Genomic DNA, 19,426 nt, shown 5'->3' on the forward strand with positions numbered 1-19,426 from the left:
TATCTGGCTTCAAGATATAATACAAAGCTATAGTAAGCAAAACAGCATGGTATTGACCTAAAAATAGGTCAATAGAACAGGATACAAAACATGGAAGTAAATCCACACACTTACAACCAACCAATTTTCCACAAAGGCACCAAGAATACACATTGGGGAAAGGACAGTTTCTTCAATAAATGGTGCTGGGGAAACTGGATATCCACAAGCAGAAAAATTAAACTAGACCCCTATCTCTCACCATACAGAAAAACCAACTCAAAATGGATTAAAGACTTAAATAACTTAAATGTAAGACCTGAAACTATAAAACTACTAGAAGAAAACATAGCCATAGGGGAAATGCTCCATGTCATTGTTCTGGGCAAAGAATTTTGGATAAGAACTCAAAAGTATAAGAAACAAAAGTGAAAATAGACAAATTGGATTACATCAAACTAAAAAGTTTCTACACAACAAAGGAAATCAATTTTCATTTTCTTACATCAATCAAAGTTCACCCCATTCCTGCTATGGGGTTGATGGGAGGTGCCAGGCCCTCTGGCTCTCCAGTGCTCACCTACCTGGAACTGCTACTCTTCCCCTCTGGGAAAAGACTCGGGGTAAGCTTGCCTATGGCATGGTCATAGCTCCCCCTTGACAAGTGTAAACCAGTGGTTCCTCATCTTTAGCATGCATCAGAAATTACCAGCAGGGCTTGTTAAAATACTGATTGCTGGACCACACTCCCAGGATTTCTGATTCAATGGGACCTGATAAATTTTTATTTCTAACAATTTCCAGATGATGCTGATGTTGCCAGTCCAGGGACCATAGACAATAAGTTATGTCAATAGTTCCAAACTACCTCAGTGGTGTTTAGACTTTTGAAAATACAAGCATCATCAAGGAGTTATTAATGATGAAGATTTTAGATCATAGTCATCAAGAGAAATAAAATGTAAGCCACATATGTAATTGTAAGGTTTCTAATAGCCACGTTTTTAAAAATCAAAAGGAAGCCATGAAACCAATTTTTAAGATATACTTTATCCCAATATATTCAAACTTTTATCATTTCAACATATAGTCAATATCAAAGTGATTAATAAAATATTTTCCTTATTTATACCAAATTTTCCAAATCAAGTGTGTATTTTGCTCAATGCACTTTCAGATGCTCCATAACCACTGGGGCTCATAGCTCCCATCCCAAACAGTACCGTTCTAGGGCCTTCCCTTGGGAAACTCTAAAGGCTGCTCTTCTAGAAAGCCCTCCCTGCCTCCCTCCTGCCCCTGAACTTCCCTCCAGCACCAAAAAATTCATGGCAACTTTCCCTAATTCAGTGCTTCTCAACCCTAGCTGCGCACTGGAATCACTTGAGGGACTTTAAACATCCTGAGGCTTGGGCTTCACCCATCTGTGTTCTGATGTCAGTGGTCTCTGGTGCAGCCCAGGCAATGGGATAGTTTTAAATCTCTCCAGGTAATCCTAATGTCCAGCTCTAGTCATCTTGTGGAAGCTCCCTGACCCAGCAGGACTGTTAGCTCCTGAAGACAGTGCTCCTCACCTCCTGGAACCATGCAAGAAGTTCTCAATCACAGGCCTCATCCAGACCTGCTGAGTTCAATCTGGCATTTTTATAAGATTGCCAGGTGATTTCTCTGCATATTGAAGTTTGAGAAGCACTGCCTTAAGGGGAGCAATTAAGAAATTCATTGGGCAAATGTTTCGCATTGTCTATGAGAAAGCCAAATACATCTTCTCTACCCTCCACGCTGGGAGCCAGGCCTAGTGAAACTCCTCAGTAGAAGGATGGAGGTTGTGCAAAGGGTTCTTGGAGGGGATGTGGCTCTGACTCCAGTCCAGCCATTATACTTGCTGTTCTATGTTTGGAAAACCACTTGCCCTCTCTGAGCCTCAATTTATATAGCCATAAAATGAGGGAAATGGGCATAATAAAAATGATAAAAGTCTAGTTTACAGATGTGGGGAAAGGAAAGAGAGATCAGACTGTTACTGTGTCTACATAGAAGTAGACATAAGAGACTCCATTTTGTTCCGTACTAAGAAAAATTCTTCTGCCTTGAGATGTTGTTAATCTGTAATCCTACCCCCAACCCTGTGCTTGCAGAAACATGTGCTGTGACTCAAGGTTTAGGATTTAGGGCTGTGCACGGTGTGCTTTGTTAATCCAATGCTTGAAGGCAGCATGCTTGTTAAAAGTCATCACCACTCCCTAATCTCAAGTACCCAGAGGGACAATACACTGTGGAAGGCCGCAGGGACCTCTGCCTAGGAAAGCCAGGTATTGTCCAAGGTTTATCCCCATGTGATAGTCTGAAATACGGCCTTGTGGGAAGGGAAAGACCTGACTGTCCCCCAGCCCGACACCCGTAAAGGGTCTGTGCTGAGGAGGATTAGTAAAAGAGGAAGGAACGCCTCTTTGCAGTTGAGATAAGAGGAAAGCATCTGTCTCCTGCTCTCCCTGGGCAATGGAATGTCTCGGTGTAAAACCTGATGGTATGTTCCATCTACTGAGACAGGAGAAAACCGCCTTAAGGCTGGAGGTGAGACATGCTGGCGGCAATACTGCTCTTTAATACACCAGATGTTTATGTACGTGCACATCAAAGCACAGCACATTTTCTAACCTTGTTTATGACACAGAGACATTTGTTCACATGTTTTCCTGCTGACCCTCTCCCCGCTAGTACCCTATTGTCCTGCCACATCCCCCTCTCCGAGATGGTAGAGATAATGATCAATAAATACTGAGGGAACTCAGAGACCGGTGCTGGCGCGGGTCCTCCGAATGCTGAGCGCCGGTCCCCTGGGCCCACTTTCCTTTCTCTATACTTTGTGTGTCTTTCTTTTCTCAGTCTCTCATCTCACCCGACGAGAAACACTCACAGGTGTGGAGGGGCAGGCCACCCCTTCATCAGAACCATTTTTCTTGGTTAATAATTTTCAAAAATCAAATAGGTTTCTACCATTTAAAAAAGGGAATTTGACATAATATCCCCAAATTCTAGTTTATCCTAAAAAATTCAGAGATCTGGCATCCCCGGGTCCATATTTATTCTGGCAGACAGTTAGGTAAAGCAGTTAACTCTCCAGATGCTCACAACTTCACCCAGCCCCACCGCTCATTACAGTACTCACCTAGCCCAGGAGAAGGTTGAGTTTGAGAACTTGTACTGCAGCAACAATATCTAAGCTGGAACTGTGTTTCCCAGAATTCTTTCTGCTGTATGTTTCCAGGCCAAGGTTGGCCACAAAAGAAACCTGTAGTGAACTGGAAGGCAGAAGTGAAGGCACATCCAATAGGCTCAGAAGGGCTGGGCGATGTTGAAGCACCTGCTCCGTGTTGCTGATTAGGGGCCAGGCCTGCAGCTCTTCCAGCTCCAATGAGTCCTGGGCCAGGTGCGCGAGCAGAGCAGCCTCCCGGCAGCTTCCTTCTGAAGGTCACCTGTGACAGATCTGGGTTCTTCTTGTCCCTTGTGCATTCCAGGTTTTCCTTATTCTCCCCTACTTCCTGTCTCCCGGACTCTCAGCCCTGCTGATCTATGGTCACTTCAGGCCAACCACCAGGTGTGGAGACAACAGCCTTCCACAGACTTCTTCACCATCTTCCATACTTGCATAACGTATAATCTCTAGCTCCAAATCACTCACAGGGATTGATCAGGGAAGCAAAACCTTTTATCAACGCAGCCCTGGACTTCACAACTCTCCAAAGCAGCGATTAAATTTTGTAGTCACAGGTCAACGTGAAATTCACATGAGAACTCCGGGATCCCTCATAGACAATGCAGAACATTTTGCCCAATGGATTCAATAGACCAGTGGGTCTCAAACCTTAATGTACACATGTATCACCTGGGGATCGTGGACTCATTTTGAAATGCAGATTCTGGTGCAGCAGGCCTGGGGTGGGGGCTCAGATTCTGCATTTGTAACAAGTTCCCGGAGAATGCTGCTGCTGCTGGTCCAGTGACCGCACGTTGAGTAGCAAGGTGTTCAAAGGTTCATGAACCCCTCATAGAAGACCTCCCCTAAGGTGTCTCCTAATTATAACGTGTAATTGTTTGCCCGGTAGTTTGGTTGAATAGATTGCCCAAACTGAGAGGCAAGTCTGGGGTGGCCTGAGCAATGTCTGCTAAACCTCATAATAAATTTCCCCATGGATCCCCACAATGAAGCTGCAATGAGACAGAAAGCCCCTCGCACCATGGGCTTTGCAGCTGTTACAGGACAGCCCAGCCAACTTTGGTCAGCACAGCCTTGCTTCTGGAAAGGAGATTCTTGCCTGCCCTGGGCAGGGAGTGAATTCAAAGACCTTGGCGATGGGGTACTCTCTCCCCAGCACCCAGCTGCCTGCCACCTGCGGTGAAGCGAGGCCTTCACCTTCTTCACTTTCTCGTTGAGTTATACAACCCAGAGCCTACCAGATTGCGGGTTTCTGTGGACTCTGTCATCCCTATTTACCTTTTTCTGTAGCTCCTGGTCCTTCCTGATACACATAGTAGATGCTCAATAAATGTATGCTGACTGAATGAATGAATATGCAACTTTCACAATAGTCCATCTGAAATTAGGCTCCCTTGGCCATCCAGACCTTCTAGGGCCTCCCACATGCCTCCCACTATTTATTTGTGAGTGTTCAAAGTCCAGACGCTCTTGTCACCATTGCCCTCAAAGTCCAGAGACTCTTGTCACCATTGCCCTCAACACAATAGAGTTAGAAAGGTAAGACGAGGCTCAAGGTCACAGGCATGGCTTTTAGAGGCAAAGAAGAAAGGTTAAGGGCAGAGGTTCTCAAATTTCAGCAGGAACTCCAGTCACCTGTGAAGAGTGTTAAAAATGTAGATTGCAGCCAGGCGCGGCGGCTCACTCCTGCAATCCCAGGACTTTGGGAGGCTGAGGAGGGCAGATCACTTGAGGTCAGGAGTTCGAGACCAGCCTGGCCAACATGGTGAAACCCTGTCTCTACTAAAAAAGTACAAAAATTAGCCAGGTGTGGTGGCGGGCACCTATAATCCCAGCTACTCAGGCCAAGGCAGGAGAATTGCTTGAACCCGGGAGGTGGAGGTTGCAGTGAGCCAATCACACCACTGCACTCCAGGCTGGGCGACAGAGCGAGAATCCATCTCAAAAAAACAAAAACAAAACAAAACAAATAAAAAAACAAAAACCCCAGAAAAACAGATTCCCAAGGCCTCAGCTCAGACCTGCTGAATGAGCCTCTGGAGGTGGGACCCCAGCATCCGCATTTTAACACACTCCCCAGAGACTTTGGTGCCTGGTAGGTTAGGTTCCACCCATCATGACCTACTTCTGTCCTGCAGCCACCCTTTGTTAGCATAAAACAGCAAGGGGTGTGTTCGTTCACCCTTTAGTGCAACATACATTGATGAAGGTTTCACCTCTCACCAGCACTGTGTTGCGTATGGAGGCTACAGAAGAAGATAAGACACATCACTGGCCCCCAGTGAGCTCGCCTACAGCCTAGAGGAGGGGCAGACAAGCCAGGAGGCAGTGTATTTTCCAGTGGTTCTGTGAGGCACTGCAGGGATCAGAGGAGAAATCTGGCCCAGTGACCATCCCTGCTGGCACCTGAAGGCTGAGAAGGAAAGAGCCAGGAAAACCTCAGTATGATTGGGACACAAAATTCCAGGCAGAGTGTGGAAGAGATAGGCTTGAGGGTGTCAAGTGCAGAATCTGGCCTTCTGTCCTGGGGGCAATGATGACAGGAATGCAACGTGTGAAATCCACACTTCACAGTTAAACTCTCATGCGATGGGCGTGGAGTGCCCACAGAGTGTGAAGAAGAGGTGAGGAGGGAATAGCTCTCCTGGAAACACCACCCACTCTTGAGAACCTAGGTGACTGTCTCCCATCTGAAAAGAGTCTGCAATAAAATAGTCTTTACAGTTATTCGGAGTTTTCCCTGATCCTGCCAACCTCCATACTTGATTTAAAATCTTTCCATCTGGAATTATTAGTCCAGAGAAGTTTCTCAAAGAAAAGATGGATGGTGCAAGCCAACCACTGCTAGCATTCAGAAAAATGTGTTCTCTCTCTGCCATTCAGCGAAAGTTCTTTAATCACAGTTGATTGGAGGTTACCAACCTTGAATTATTAGTTAATGGCATCTCTGCAAAGGAATGATTTATTGGGTGAGTAAACTTTCAAACAAACACAGATCCTCCATTGCTGGCTATTTCATCGGAAGCCGAAATGTGCATTATTTCAACTGTGTTTCTAGTGGAATCAAAATCTGAAGCAGAGGCTAATATTTAGCTTTGATCTCAGATTTCTCTGCCATGGAGATGTTAAGAATACAGAAAGCCAAGGCACAGAAGAATCCCCAGATGTTCTGTTTCCAGGGTTCGCCTGTGCTCACAGGCTCCCTTGCAGCTGGCACCCCACCTGGGGGCAGCCTCCCTGTTGAAGATCACCATCGGGAGAGGAGCCTGTGGTTCAATGGCTGTACCTCCATCACCTTTCACCAGGACCCTATCCTGAAACACTAGCCAGGGCCAGCACCACTCACTGCTGGAGGATCCCTGCTCTGCCACCTCTCCTTGGTTCATTTGCTCTCAAGCAAATGACATTGGAACCAAGAAAGGAATGTGCTCTATTTGTCAATTGTCAGGCAGGAGACACATCTTCCCTTTCTTCCCTCAAAAAGGGACTGGTTCAGCCTCAATCCCTCTGAAGGGCAAGATCAGGGGAAGTAGGAATGCTGGAGCTTCCTCAGCCCTCTCCCCAGCCGTGTGAGCCACAGGTGCGCCAGGCTCCCTCCTGCTGTCCCTCCACTGGGACACTGCCCCCTCCAGTTCACTGTTCATACTCACAGGCAGCTCAGGCATTTGTGGGACTTCCCCAACCCCCAGACTATGTCAGACCCCTGGGGATACACTCTCCTGGCTCACAAACCTTTTGTGTAGCACTGAATATAGTTATGATTACATTTTTTGTGTGTAATTATTAGATTAATTTCCGTCTCACCTCTTGGGAGGCTCATCGTTTTTGCTCCCTTCAGCATCCCTGGTGCCCAGTGGTTAGAATCCCTTGAGAGAGCAAGAAAGCCCAGGGAGGTGGCGGGTGGAGAGCAACCTTTCCGCTTCATTACCCAGAAGAGGTGGCTAACTCGGGCGTGGAGCTCATGGGCTGGCCAGCCCTTGCTGCTCCCTATGCCACCTGCAGCCAAGTCCCTGGGCAGCTCAGCGTCCTCAGCTCTTTGTTAACAACTCTGGAGGAGGTAAGCAGAGCATCAGCAGCCAGGGGGAGATAGAGCAAAATCTCTGCCATGAGGGCAAGAGGACCAGAGCCCACATGTGACCTGGGGTGGTAAACAAGGCTTCCTGTGGGAGGACCATCGGGGTGGCCAGGAAGGCTGGTGGAGTTTCGGTAGGTAGGGGGTGGGGACAGGACTCCAGGATGAGGGCACAGAGTAAGCAAAAGCCTGGAGGGAGGCCCAAGATAGTCTCTGGGGTAAAAACCTGTAGCTGGTGTTTCGGGCTTCAGGAAGAAAAGGCAGGCTCATGGTTTGGAGGCCATTGAATGGAAATTCCCAGGCACTGGGGAGCCACTGATGGGTTCTGATCCAGGGAATGTGTGGCGGGGGATCTTCTGGGGATGTTTGTACCCAACAGATGGGAGACACTGAAGCAGACAGGTTTGTCCAGAGGCTGGGGGAAAGGTGGCAATGGGGACAAGACAGAGTTTGGGGAGCTGATGCATGTCCAGCATGACTTTGCAGCTTAAAGGCTAAGCAGGTAGGAAACAGAGATGACAGTGACCAGGATGAGAGATGGGCCATCAACACACCACACGTGAAACACGCGGCCAGGTCAGGTTGCTGTGTTCCAGGGTCAAGTCTGGTTTGGTGCAGGAAGGTGCAGAAGTTTCTTGTCACCTCCTTTCCTCACCATTCAGAAATCAGTGTCCTCTTAAAGCCATAAAGAAGAGTGATATATTTGACTACATTTTTTTTTTTAGTTTTTGCATGGAAAAAGATATCAAAAACTAAAGGACAAACTGACAAAAAAGTAAAATATATAACAGAGCTAATATCCTCACAGACTGTATTAGCCTGTGTTCACACTGCTACAAAGAACTTCCCTGAGACTGGGTAATGTATAAACAAAAGAGGTTTAATTGATTCACAGTCTGCACGGCTGGGGAGGCCTTGGGAAACTTACAGTCATGGCGAAAGGCGAAGCAAACATGCCCTTCTTCACGAGGTGGCAGGAGAGAGAGAAGAGAAAGTGAAGCGGAGAAGAGCCCCAAATAAAACCACCAGGTCTCGTGAGAACTCACTCACTATCACAAGAACAGCACGGGGGAACCGCCCCCCATGATCCAACTACCTCCCTCCCTCAACACATGGGATTACAATTCGAGATGAGATTTGGATGAGGACACAGAGCCAAACCATACCACATACAAAGCATTCCTACAAATAAATAGAAAGAACCACCAATCCATCAGAAAAAAAAAAATGGGTAAATGACAAAAACAGGCAGTTCACAGGAAAACTAATGGCTCATAAACATGATTTCATATGTTCCAGCTTCATTTATATGAAAGTTATGGAGGTTAAGACTAAAATTACAAACTCTTTTTAAGTTATTTTATTTAGGCTGGTAAATGTTTAAAAACTGATAATACACACTGCTGGTGGGAGTGTTGGAAAACAATTTGTCAATAGGTATTAACATTTTAAACGTATGTTCCCATTCCTCTAGGAATTTCACTGCTAGGACCATATCCTAACAATATGTTCATGTATGCATAGAAAAAGTATGAATTAGAATGTTCTCAGCAGGACTGTTTGTTGTAGCAAAAAGCCAGAAATCGCCTGAATATTCTCAGCAGAAAACTGCTTAAGTTATGACACAGTCATACAAACAATGACATAAAAACTCTAAAAGGTGCAATAACTGTACATATGCTGACAGGGCAGGATCTCTTAGGTGGATTGTTAGGTGAATAAATAAGGTGTGGTTCAGTTTACACATTGGTATTAAAATTTTTTAATGATATGCATTTCTATTTAGAAGATACTGTGAACCATAATCACCTCTGCGAATGAAGAGCTCGGATCTCGGATGGGAAGTCCAATTTTGAGCTGTTCAAGTTTTGATCCTGTCCTTATCGGGCCTTCTGAGCCACTGGCCTTCCCCACCTGTGCTGGAGTCTCCACCATCAGGTTAAAGCCCACTGCTGTTGTTTGTGGTATTCAGTCGCCAACCCATCCATCTCTCAGACTGGCTCTTTCCGAAAGTAAAACAGGGCCCTGGCTCCAGTCTCCGACAATGTCAGGAAAACTTGCTGAAAGTGGCCTTTCATTTGAGCCTGAACACTAAAGGAGAACAGGTAGAAACGCCCATCTGAAGGCAGCTGGGGCCTGGCTGACCTTTGTAGCTGGTGGGGGCCCTGGCGCCCACACTGCTGTTGGCTCTACCTGGGCTGCCTCTGGAAAGCAGTCTCCTAAATGCAATCTGTAGGCTCCTGACCAAGGTATTTTTAGCCACCCTCCGTAGTAGCCACGGTTCTGAGGCTATGAGCAGACTTCAAGGTCAGGGCCAGGGAACATTCCTGAACTCTGGGTCTCTGCTCTGGGCCTGGCTTCTTCCCAAGGCTAATTTAGAACTTTCCTGGCTACCCTTGCCACCTTTTGCCTCGTGACCCTTCCCCCAGAGCACAAAGCTCTGGCCCCACATTTCCTGACACAGCACTGTCTTTTCATGGTGAGCAGTGGCAGAGGGACACTGCCTTCTCCTGAAACAATGTGGCTTTATGGACAAATGGAGCTGGTGACACTCTGTCTTGAAGAGCAGCACTTCTAAGCTGGAATGCAGGGAGACACTCTCTGTCCCGGGGTTCCTGAAGCTTCAGCTCCCTGGGCTTCTCACCTTTGCTATATTGACAGTTCCTGGTTTTCCCTGTGCTGCTGTCTGCACTGATTCACCCTCTTCACCTATATACTCACTTTAGTTGCATCCTAAAGCATAGGATATATGATATCATGGGTTGAACATGCTAGTTGCTTTTTTAATGCATTAAAGGAAATTCTACTGAATTTATAGAAAGGAATAAAGAGAAAGGTAATTCTTACGTGCATATTGGATAAGCAGTGACCAGACCAGTGGTGGGAAACACTGTGAACTGCCATCCACAGTTTGCAGAGGAAAAGTTATTTATGACCAGGCCTTTGCACATTATTTCTTCTTCATGATCACACACACACACACACACACACACACACACACACACACACATCTTGTCTACCTGGATAATTGCCACCTCCTCCAGGAAGCCATTTCCAAGGCCCCCACCGCCAACAGCAGGCCCACGCCCCTCCACTGTACCCTCTGCTCAGCCTGAGATAGCCCTGCAATTGTGACCACCTGCTGATTCTCCTCTGTAGTCTCCTGGGAAACATGCCCTTTTGTTAAGGGGTGATGGGGAATGTGCACTCTGGAATCGAACCTCACCTCGTTCATTTCTCAGCTGCATAACCTTAAACAAGTGACTCCTTTGCTTTCTCCCAGCCTTGTTCTCCTTATCTGCAAAATGGGGTGATAACAGAAAGTGAGAATTAAATAATGTAGGCAAAATGGTAACACAGGCTTAGCATTCACTAAGCACTTGATAAATATTTGCCACATGCATGTATGCATGAAGGAGGGCAGCCTGTGTACACGAAAGAGGTTAAACAATAACCCACAGCTTCAGATCCACCAAAAATCTTATTACAAAGACAAGTTCCCCGGCAGTGGTGGTGGTAAGAGTAATAGGAATGACTTCTCAAAAAACCTATAAGAGTGGGGGTTACTATTTTCCCCATTTTACAGACAAAGCAGTAAGGACTCAAAGTGTTGAATACAGTTAATCAAGCTCACACAAGGTGAATAATAGAGCCAGTGTTAAGTCCTGGCTTCCTCCCAAACCAAAGTCAATGCTCTAAATGCCCACATCATGGTGTCTTTCACACACTGTTTTTTGATCTTCTATGAGACACCAGGATTGGAAATGTGATTCTTATGTTAGGCCCACATTCAAGTTCTTCAGAATTCCATCATCTAAATCAGTTTTGAGTTTCATTTCTGACTAACAACAGTAGAAATCCATCTTACATTGGTAGAGGAACCACATGCATTCAGTATCTATGTGTTCATTCTCATCTCCTCGTCTCCCTTGCAAATAGATCATGGTCACAGGACTAGTTCTGGCCAATAGAATTTAATAGCCACTGTGCTGTCTTCATCTTTTCCCCGGCCACAGCCAAGCTACAGGCCCAAATTGTGCACTTACTGGACTTTGCCTGAATGAGAAATAAACCTTCATTGGGTTAAAAGCCTTGGTGGATTTACCTGTTTCAGCTGCCAGCATTAATTTCTCTGATTAATACACAGATGAATTTCAGGGTGAATTTCTCACTCAACTTCCCCCACACATTGCAAAGCTTGGGCTTTATGCTACCATTTTAATAATGATAGTTATTGAATTATAATACTGTGAGATTATGATTTTTCTTTACTATTCTTAGCCTGTTTGGCTTTTGAGAAACAACTTGTGTCATTTCATTTTAAAAACTGACTTAAAGAAAGAGGCAGGCCTTCCATGCAGTGTCACCTGTGTCGTGAAAGCTAATAGAAGCAGACAGCTGCCTGTTGGTGCCTTGATTTACAAATCGCATGACAGATGAAGTCCATAGGCTTCCAAAGTGGGAGGATGAAAACTTTAAAAAACAAAACCAGAAACTGGGAAAGCGAAGACAGTGGCCGCCACCCAGCTCCATGATAAACTCCCAAGAGGCTGTGAGCCAGCGTGGGAAGAACCCAGCCCTCTCACCTTTGGCGCCCCAACTCTCTCCCAGCCTCTCTGTAAAGAACTTTCCATATCACACAAAGCCAATCAGCAAAATACAACAAAATACATCAACTGCTCTGGAAATTACAAGCAGAATTCTGTGAAGATCATACTCCTTTCATCTGAAGAATCTGAGGACATTTTTACAAATAATTAATTCAATTGATTTAATTCTCAAGGATTAACTTGAATGCCTGAATTCATAACTGAATCTTTTTTAAAAGAAGAAATCTAGTACATGCAAAAATATAGAGACTCAAACCTTCCTTGTGGTCATAAAGAACTTTCTTGAAAGAGGGTGTTCGGGCCAAAGCCCCGTGTTTCCGTTTACCAGTCTGCGTTAGTCTCCGTGGCATCATCTCCTTGTAAATGCCTTGTGGCAGTCCTCGCCCAGCTGTGACTCTTTCTTGGGGGATGATGCAGCCCCTGCTGAGGCTGAAGTGATTTCTCACTTTAGACTACACAAAGCAGGTGAGAGGTGCTCAAGAGAAGGTGACCTGGAAAGCTGGACTTCCAGTTCGTCCCCACTGCTACATTCCCGCCAGCGCCATGACAGTTTATAAATGCCATGGCAACATCAGGAAGTTACCCTACATGGCCTAAAAAGGGGAGGCATGAATAACCCACCCCTTGTTTAGCATATCATCAAGAAATAACCATAAAAATGTGCAACCAGCAGCCCTCGGGGCTGCTCTGTCTATGGAGTAGCCATTCTTTTATTCCTTTACTTTCTTAATAAACTTGCTTTCGCTTTGAAAAAAAAAAACTTTTGAAGGAAATGTTTTCACTCTGGGCTGGTTTCCAAAAACTTGAATCAAGCACAAAAGTGGATTCACTGGTGCAGGTAATTGTCCAAGGGGAGTCATGGCTTCTTAACTAGGTGCAGGACTTAAGCAATGTCATTAGAACCCACTCCCCTCACTCTCAGCTCACTTCCATGCCGCCCACATCTGGTGGCCCCCAACCACTCTGCCTCTTCCCCTCATGTTCTCGAGGTGGCTGCAACTGCCCCTGCACTTACAGCCTCTCAGCTTCAAAGTCCATCCAAAGAGTTGGAAAGACCCTGGGCCCCACTCTCACTGGCTCAGTTTGGGTAAAATGCCCATCTCTGAACTAATCATGGTGGCCAAGGGGATGGGCTACATTAACTAGCTAAAATCTTCTAGGATCTGCCTCTGGAACTTACAGAAACAGAGGATGAAGAGATGGGGAACTACCCAAAGGAAGTCCAGATGTTTTCCTAGAAGAAGCTGAAGAGATACTGAAAACAACAACAACAACAACAACAACAAAACAAAACAAAAAAAACCAGATTCTTAAAACACCAACAGACCAAAGTTTCTCTGCTGTGATTGACTTCAGATCACCCTGATGTCCTGGAATGCTGAGGCTCTGGAGAGCTCAGGTGGAAAACCCTCCAGTCAAACTGAATGAAGATTCATAGACACTGAAGCCCAGACTAGGGAAGTCACCCAGCAAAAAGGCAGCAGAGCTCCACGAAACTTGATTCTGGTGATGGTATACTATCCTATCAGATTGTCGATATTCAATACATGTCTTTTTTTATATTAACATACCAGTTAATATATTTTACCCTCAGTAAAACCAGGGGGTTGTGGGGGAAGGTGGCAGAAGGGATTCCCAGTTCAGTTTCTTTGTCCCTTCCTTGTTTTTCAACCTCGGTGAAGACTGAATCTCTTGTCTCTCAGTGACCATGTGTTCCTTTGCTTTGATATATTATTTATTTATTTATTCATTCATTCATTCATTCATTTATTTTTGGTGGTAGGGACACTTGACATGAGACCTACCCTCTTAACAAATGTTCAAATGCACACATATACACTGTGGAATACTATGCAGCCATAAAAAAGAATGAGTTCATGTCCTTTGCAGGGACATGAATGAAGCTGGAAACCATCATTCTCAGCAAACTAACACAGGAACAGAAAACCAAACACTGCATGTTCTCACTCATAACTGGGAGTTGAGCAATGAGAGCACATCGACACAGGGAGGGGAATATCACACACTGGGGCCTGTTGAGCGGGGGCAAGGGGAAGGAGGGCATTAGGACAAATACCTAATGCATGCAGTGCTTAAAACCTAGATGACAGGTTGATAGGTACAGCAAACCACCATGGCACATGTATACCTATGTAACAAACCTGCATGTTCTGCACATGTATCCTAGCACTTAAAGTAAAATGTTGAAGTGCATTGTTGACCGTAGATGCTACTTTGTTGACTATAGGTGCTATGTTGTTGACTATAGGTGCTATGTTGTTGACTATAGGTGCTACGTTGTGCAGCAGACCTCTAGGACTGATTCCTCTCATGTAACTATAACTTTATACCCGTTGACAAACAGATCCCCAGCTCCCCCTTCCCTGTCTCCTGGAAACTACCATTCTATCTTCTGCATTTTCATCTGACTGTTTTTGATCACTCACATCGGTGAAACCTTCCAATCCTCATCCCTCTGTGTCCCACTTATTTCACTTAATAGAATGTCTTCCAGACCTGTCCACGTTGTTGCAGATAGTAGGATTTCCTCTTTTCGGAAGGCTGAATAGCATCCCCTGTGTGTCTGTATCATGTCTCTTTACTTGTTCATTTATCTGTGGACATTGAGGTTTTTTCCATAGCGTGGGGTCCGTGAATAACTCTGCAGCGAATGTGAGAGTGCAGATACCTGTTTGAGATCTGGATTTCTATTCTTTGAATATATCCTCAGAAATGGGATTGCTGAATCCTACGGTAGTTCCATTTTTAATTCTTTGAGAAATATCCGTATTATTTGTCATAGCAGCAGTACCATTTTACATTGCAATCAGCAGTGTACCAGGGTTCAAATGTCTCCACAACCTCACTTGCCATGTCAGCCTGAGACACGCTATCCTCACAGGCCAGGCTGCAGCCTCCTGATCAGCCCTGCCTCCCAGCTGTTGCCCATGCTGTGTCCCTCTGAATGTCTCCTGCCTATGAACTCCCTGCTCAGCGTTTTGAATCATCTCCTTCTGCGAACTTTTCTCTCCCTCCACTGCCCCCTCTGCATCATAGGGACTGGCATGTAAATGCTTTTTTATTTGGATTGCCTCTCGCTAAATCAATAAACGTAGAGTGCCTACTACATGTCAGGCCCTGGGGATTCAGCCATAACCAGTTCCTTCCCTCAAGGAGCCTGAAGTCCCAGTGGGGAAGACAGGCTTTTAAAAATGTGGCAGATCAAAAGAAGCCAGTCTCAAAGGATTGCATACTGTATAATCCCATTTATATCACATTACGTAAATGAAAACATTTTTAAAATGTTTAAGGCTGATGGTCACCAGTGGTTGGGAGAGTGAGTGTGAAGAGGAGAGCAGGTGTGGTTATACTGGAGCAGCCTGGGGGTCCTGGGGGCGCTGCCCTGCTCAGCAGCTTGTTCAGCATCAGTCAGTGGTGATGATTACACAGACCTACCCAGGTGGCAAAACAGTGCAGAACTTAATGCACACACAGAAGAGAACAGGTGAAACCAAGAAGCATGAGTAAGGTAGGTGGAGCATGTCAATATCAGTGTCCTGGTTGTGATACTGTCCAGTTGTCTGGTCAGAGGTTACCCTGAGAGAAAACCGAGTGAAGGGTATAAGAGACTTCTTTGTATTATCTGTTACAAATGCATGTGAATCTATCATTATTCCAACCAAAATTTCAATTTTAAAAGGTAGCAAGTCACCCACATAGAATATAAACTTAAATTATTTAAAATTAAATAAAATAAAAAATGCAGGTCTTCCCTCTTGGTAGACACATTTCCAGTACTCAGGGACCACACGTGGTGGCTGCTGTGCTGGGCAGCACTGATCATTTTCATCACTGCAGACCCTGCTGTTGGCCAGCAATAGTCTGTACCTCTCTGGGATGTGGGTTACACAGTTGAAAGCATTCATCAAAACTCGTGGAATGGTGAAGTTAAGGTTTATGCATTTCATTTGTAAATTTTACCTTTAAAAGTATCAAACTCAACACTACCTAGGCAAAAGTGTTTAGGGGTAAAGTACACTGATGTCTGCAGCTTACTTTGAAATGCATCAAAGAATAGGATGAAAGAAGAAGAAAGAGGATAATGAGGAAGAGGAGGAGGAAGAGGAAGAAAAGAAAAAAGAGGGATGGAAAGATGCATTGATGTGTGTTAAAGCAAATATAGCAAAATGTTAACTACAGAATCTAGTTCATAGGCATACATGACTTCATTGTATAATTCTTTCAACTTTTCTATATCGAGGGAAAAAAACAAAAGAGATTAAAATGTGACCCTATGACCCCCACCCTCCCACCACTGTCCTTCTTTTTCACCTGAGCCATATACAAGTAGTGAAATTGAGGCCTCTACTGGCCAAGGGAACAGAATCAGAGTCTTGTGATCACAACGGCACTACTTCTCCTCTGCCCAAGACCATAACCCTGTCCCCAGAGAGCTAAGTGACCACCTACTGCCCCTACCCTCCACATGCCCCTCGACACACACACATACACACTGTCCTGGGTCCATTTGCTGCTGTGGTCCCTCGTGTCTTCTCCAGCCTTCTTGCAGGAGCCACATACCAATAGTCATCACATCACTCATTCACTCAGTGAGCACTTAATGAGCACCTATGCTGTTCCAGACACTGTTCCAGGCACTGGAGATGCCTTGACAAAGCCTCCCTGTGGCAGTTTACACTCATGCTAAGGGCAGTGTGTTCATTTTTTATTGCTGTCATACAGATTACCAGAAAATTCCCTGCTTAAAAGCAGCATAAATTTATCCTACAGAGTCTGTAGGTCATCAGTGTGGGCACATTGAGGCTCAGCTGTTTCTCTGCTCTGAGTCTCACAGAGCCAAAGCAAGGCATCAGCCAGGCTGCGTTCCTTCCTACAGGCTCTGGGGGAGAATGCACGCCCAAGAGCTCTCAGGTTCTTGACCGAATGCAGGTCCTTGTTTGTGGGACTGAGGTTCTTGTGTCCTTGCTGGCAATCACCAGTGGGGTGATGGGACGCTCAGATCCTGGAGGCCATCCACATTCCTTGGCTTGTGGCCCCCTTCAAAGCCACTAATGGCAGGGTGAGTGCTTTTCTTGCTTCTGGTCTCTGTGAAGTCCCTTCTGCCTCACCTCCCTTCTGCCTCCTCTTCTCCCACTCTCTCGCTGTCTCTCTAACTCCAGCCAGAGAGCTGTCTCCACTTTTGTGGGCTCATAGAATTGCCCTGGGCCCACTCACAAGATGCAAGATCAATGCCCTATTTCACAATCAGCTGGTTATTCACCTTAATCCCCTCTGCAAATTCCTTCACAGCAGTGCCGGGTTAGAGTGTGAGTTGAAACGCCTCAGGAACCTTGGGAGGAGGTCTTCACCATTCTGCCTCCTACAGGGAAACAAACAATAAACCCCAGAGCAACCTCAGACTTCCCAGAGGGGTTAAGGCAGCTGTCACTTTGTGGGACTTCACCTCCTACTAGATTCTAAGTCAGAATGAAGGCTTTTTCGGGCTATGTGTCCCAGTGAGGCCTGGTGCCTGGCTCTGGGATCTGAGAAAGCTAACACCACAGATTCCACATAAATGAAATAGTGTCCAGCTCATGAGGTCCATTTTGGTAGGTTGAAAGCATTCAACACACTACGCCGGGTTCATTTTGATCAGGGGCAAGCAGCTCCTAATCACTTTTATTCTATTTTCAGACTCTTGGTTTAAGGGTGTTTTGATAAAGGACAGTGTTAGCTAGAGTCAGTGCTTGGCAGTCTAGGTGCTGGGGAAACTGGCAGTGCCAGCCCAGAGTTGGCGATCCAGGTACACGCTTACCCCACTGCTTAATACCCCTCTCAGTTGGGCTGAGAGAGGAAGTTTTTAAAAACAGAGTCATTTAAAACAGGTATGCCCAAGGGCTCAAACCCTCTACAGGCCCATGTGGGAATGGCCTTGTGACTCAGGTAATGAGCCTATCTGCCCTTCACCACACCTGCTCCCAGCCCAGAAGGATGTCGCTGAGGCTGATCACTCACCTGCCTACCCCTCAAGGCCCTGGAGGACTTCCGGCAGTTTCCAAAAATCAAATCCAAACTCAAAAGGACATTGTGACATTGTGAGGTCAGTGGAAAGGGATATTTAAAAGGATACGCCATGGGGTAGTGACAGGCATTTTGGAAGAGAATTTTAGGAATCTGTTAAGCAATAGTGTAGCGCGGTGTAAGGAGGAAAGTCACTCATTGTACAAATACTTGTTTAAACATAATGGGAAAAAATCTGTTCACTGAATGCATTTAACTCATCGAGGCAATCACTCTAAAGCATAACACATTTATGCATCAATGGTTTTCTATTTATTTATTTTTTTTAGGACACATTACTTGGGCTAATTAGTATTAAGTTTGATGATGAATGACAGAACACAGTGCCCCAACAAATACTGACTTACATTTATTTCCCTTTTGTAAAAGTTTGGGGATCCAGGCCTTTTTGGCCTGCCAGTGTGAGGGACTCAGGCTCCTTCCAACACAGGATTCCACTGTGGATGGCTCCCTTCCCAAGCTCTGCAGATAGTCGCCCTTCAGGTCTGCAGCCAGCCTGCAGGAGGAGGGAGGAGAGGCAGAGGAGAGCACACCTGCTCTCTGCAGGACTCTTCAGAACTTGCACGACCACCTCTGCTGCCACTACATGAATCCCATTGGCCAGAACTTAGTCACCTGGTCACAGCTAGGTCAAGGAAGTCTGAGAAATGCGGTGTACATTTGGGAAAGCCATAGCCCTAGCTAAATTCAGGGTTTTATTTCTTCTGAATAAGGAAAGAAGAGATCGTGGGAGTGGGTGGGGAGATGGTAGTTTCTGCTACAGTCCACTCATTTGGCCACCCACAGACCTGTGTGAGCTTTTCTTCCCATACACAGAATACGCTCATCTCTTACCCCCAAGAGATACATCTGCAAAATTCCATCCAATCACTGCATCTGACTCTAGATCCGGCAACCCAGGGTAAAGCACAGTCCTTTCTCTGAGATATGAATGAGGATTTTAATGGTTTGACAAACTACAAACTAAGTAATAAGTTACTTGTTCTCAATACATCCAACATAAGGGAGATGAGTAAGAACAGAAGAGCTGTGACTAAAACTCCCACTTGGTAGTTGGAGGCTGATAACCACAGCCGTCATCATCCACATACATGAGCAAACGCCAGCGGGCAGGAAGAGTGGAGTCTCCTTCTGTAGCATCACCCGCCATGGCCATGGCCTTGTGTTCTCAGAGGCTCTTCCCTACTATTATCTCCCCTGCTGTACCCAGTGTGGGGGGCAGAGGGTGTGCCCTTCCTGAGGCTACACAGCGTTCACAGTTTGCTTCTTGTTTTGAAGGCTGGTTGTTCCAACCCCCCAAAGGAATCACTTTGGGGTTAAACAATCACAAGCTTTTGCAGACAGACCAAACTGCTGGTTTCTTTGGTAAAACAGTTTTTCAAAAACATAAAGACTTCAGATCTACTTGTTTCCAGTGAGCTCTTCTGTGAAGACACGTTTTTAATGCTGAAACTTCTGGTTTTTTCCTTA

At 45.6% G+C, this 19,426-nt stretch overlaps 1 protein-coding gene across 7 annotated transcripts in view; it reads right to left on the reverse strand.

The window, feature by feature from the left end:
• Positions 1-19,426, reverse strand: part of LOC131382495 (cadherin-like protein 26) — a 159,661-nt gene that overhangs the window by 109,309 nt on the left and 30,926 nt on the right. Inside the window, exon 6 of one of the 7 annotated variants that reach the window (XM_058434544.1) lies at positions 18,367-18,452. The exons of the other annotated variants lie outside the window; for them this stretch is intronic. The gene's annotated coding sequence lies outside the window, so the exon portion shown is untranslated. Of the gene's footprint in view, positions 1-18,366; positions 18,453-19,426 lie in introns of those variants that run through there. 7 annotated transcript variants of the gene reach the window in all.

Source organism: Hylobates moloch, unplaced genomic scaffold, assembly GCF_009828535.3.
Source record: "Hylobates moloch isolate HMO894 unplaced genomic scaffold, HMol_V3 SCAFFOLD_32, whole genome shotgun sequence".
Classification (NCBI taxonomy): domain Eukaryota; kingdom Metazoa; phylum Chordata; class Mammalia; order Primates; family Hylobatidae; genus Hylobates; species Hylobates moloch.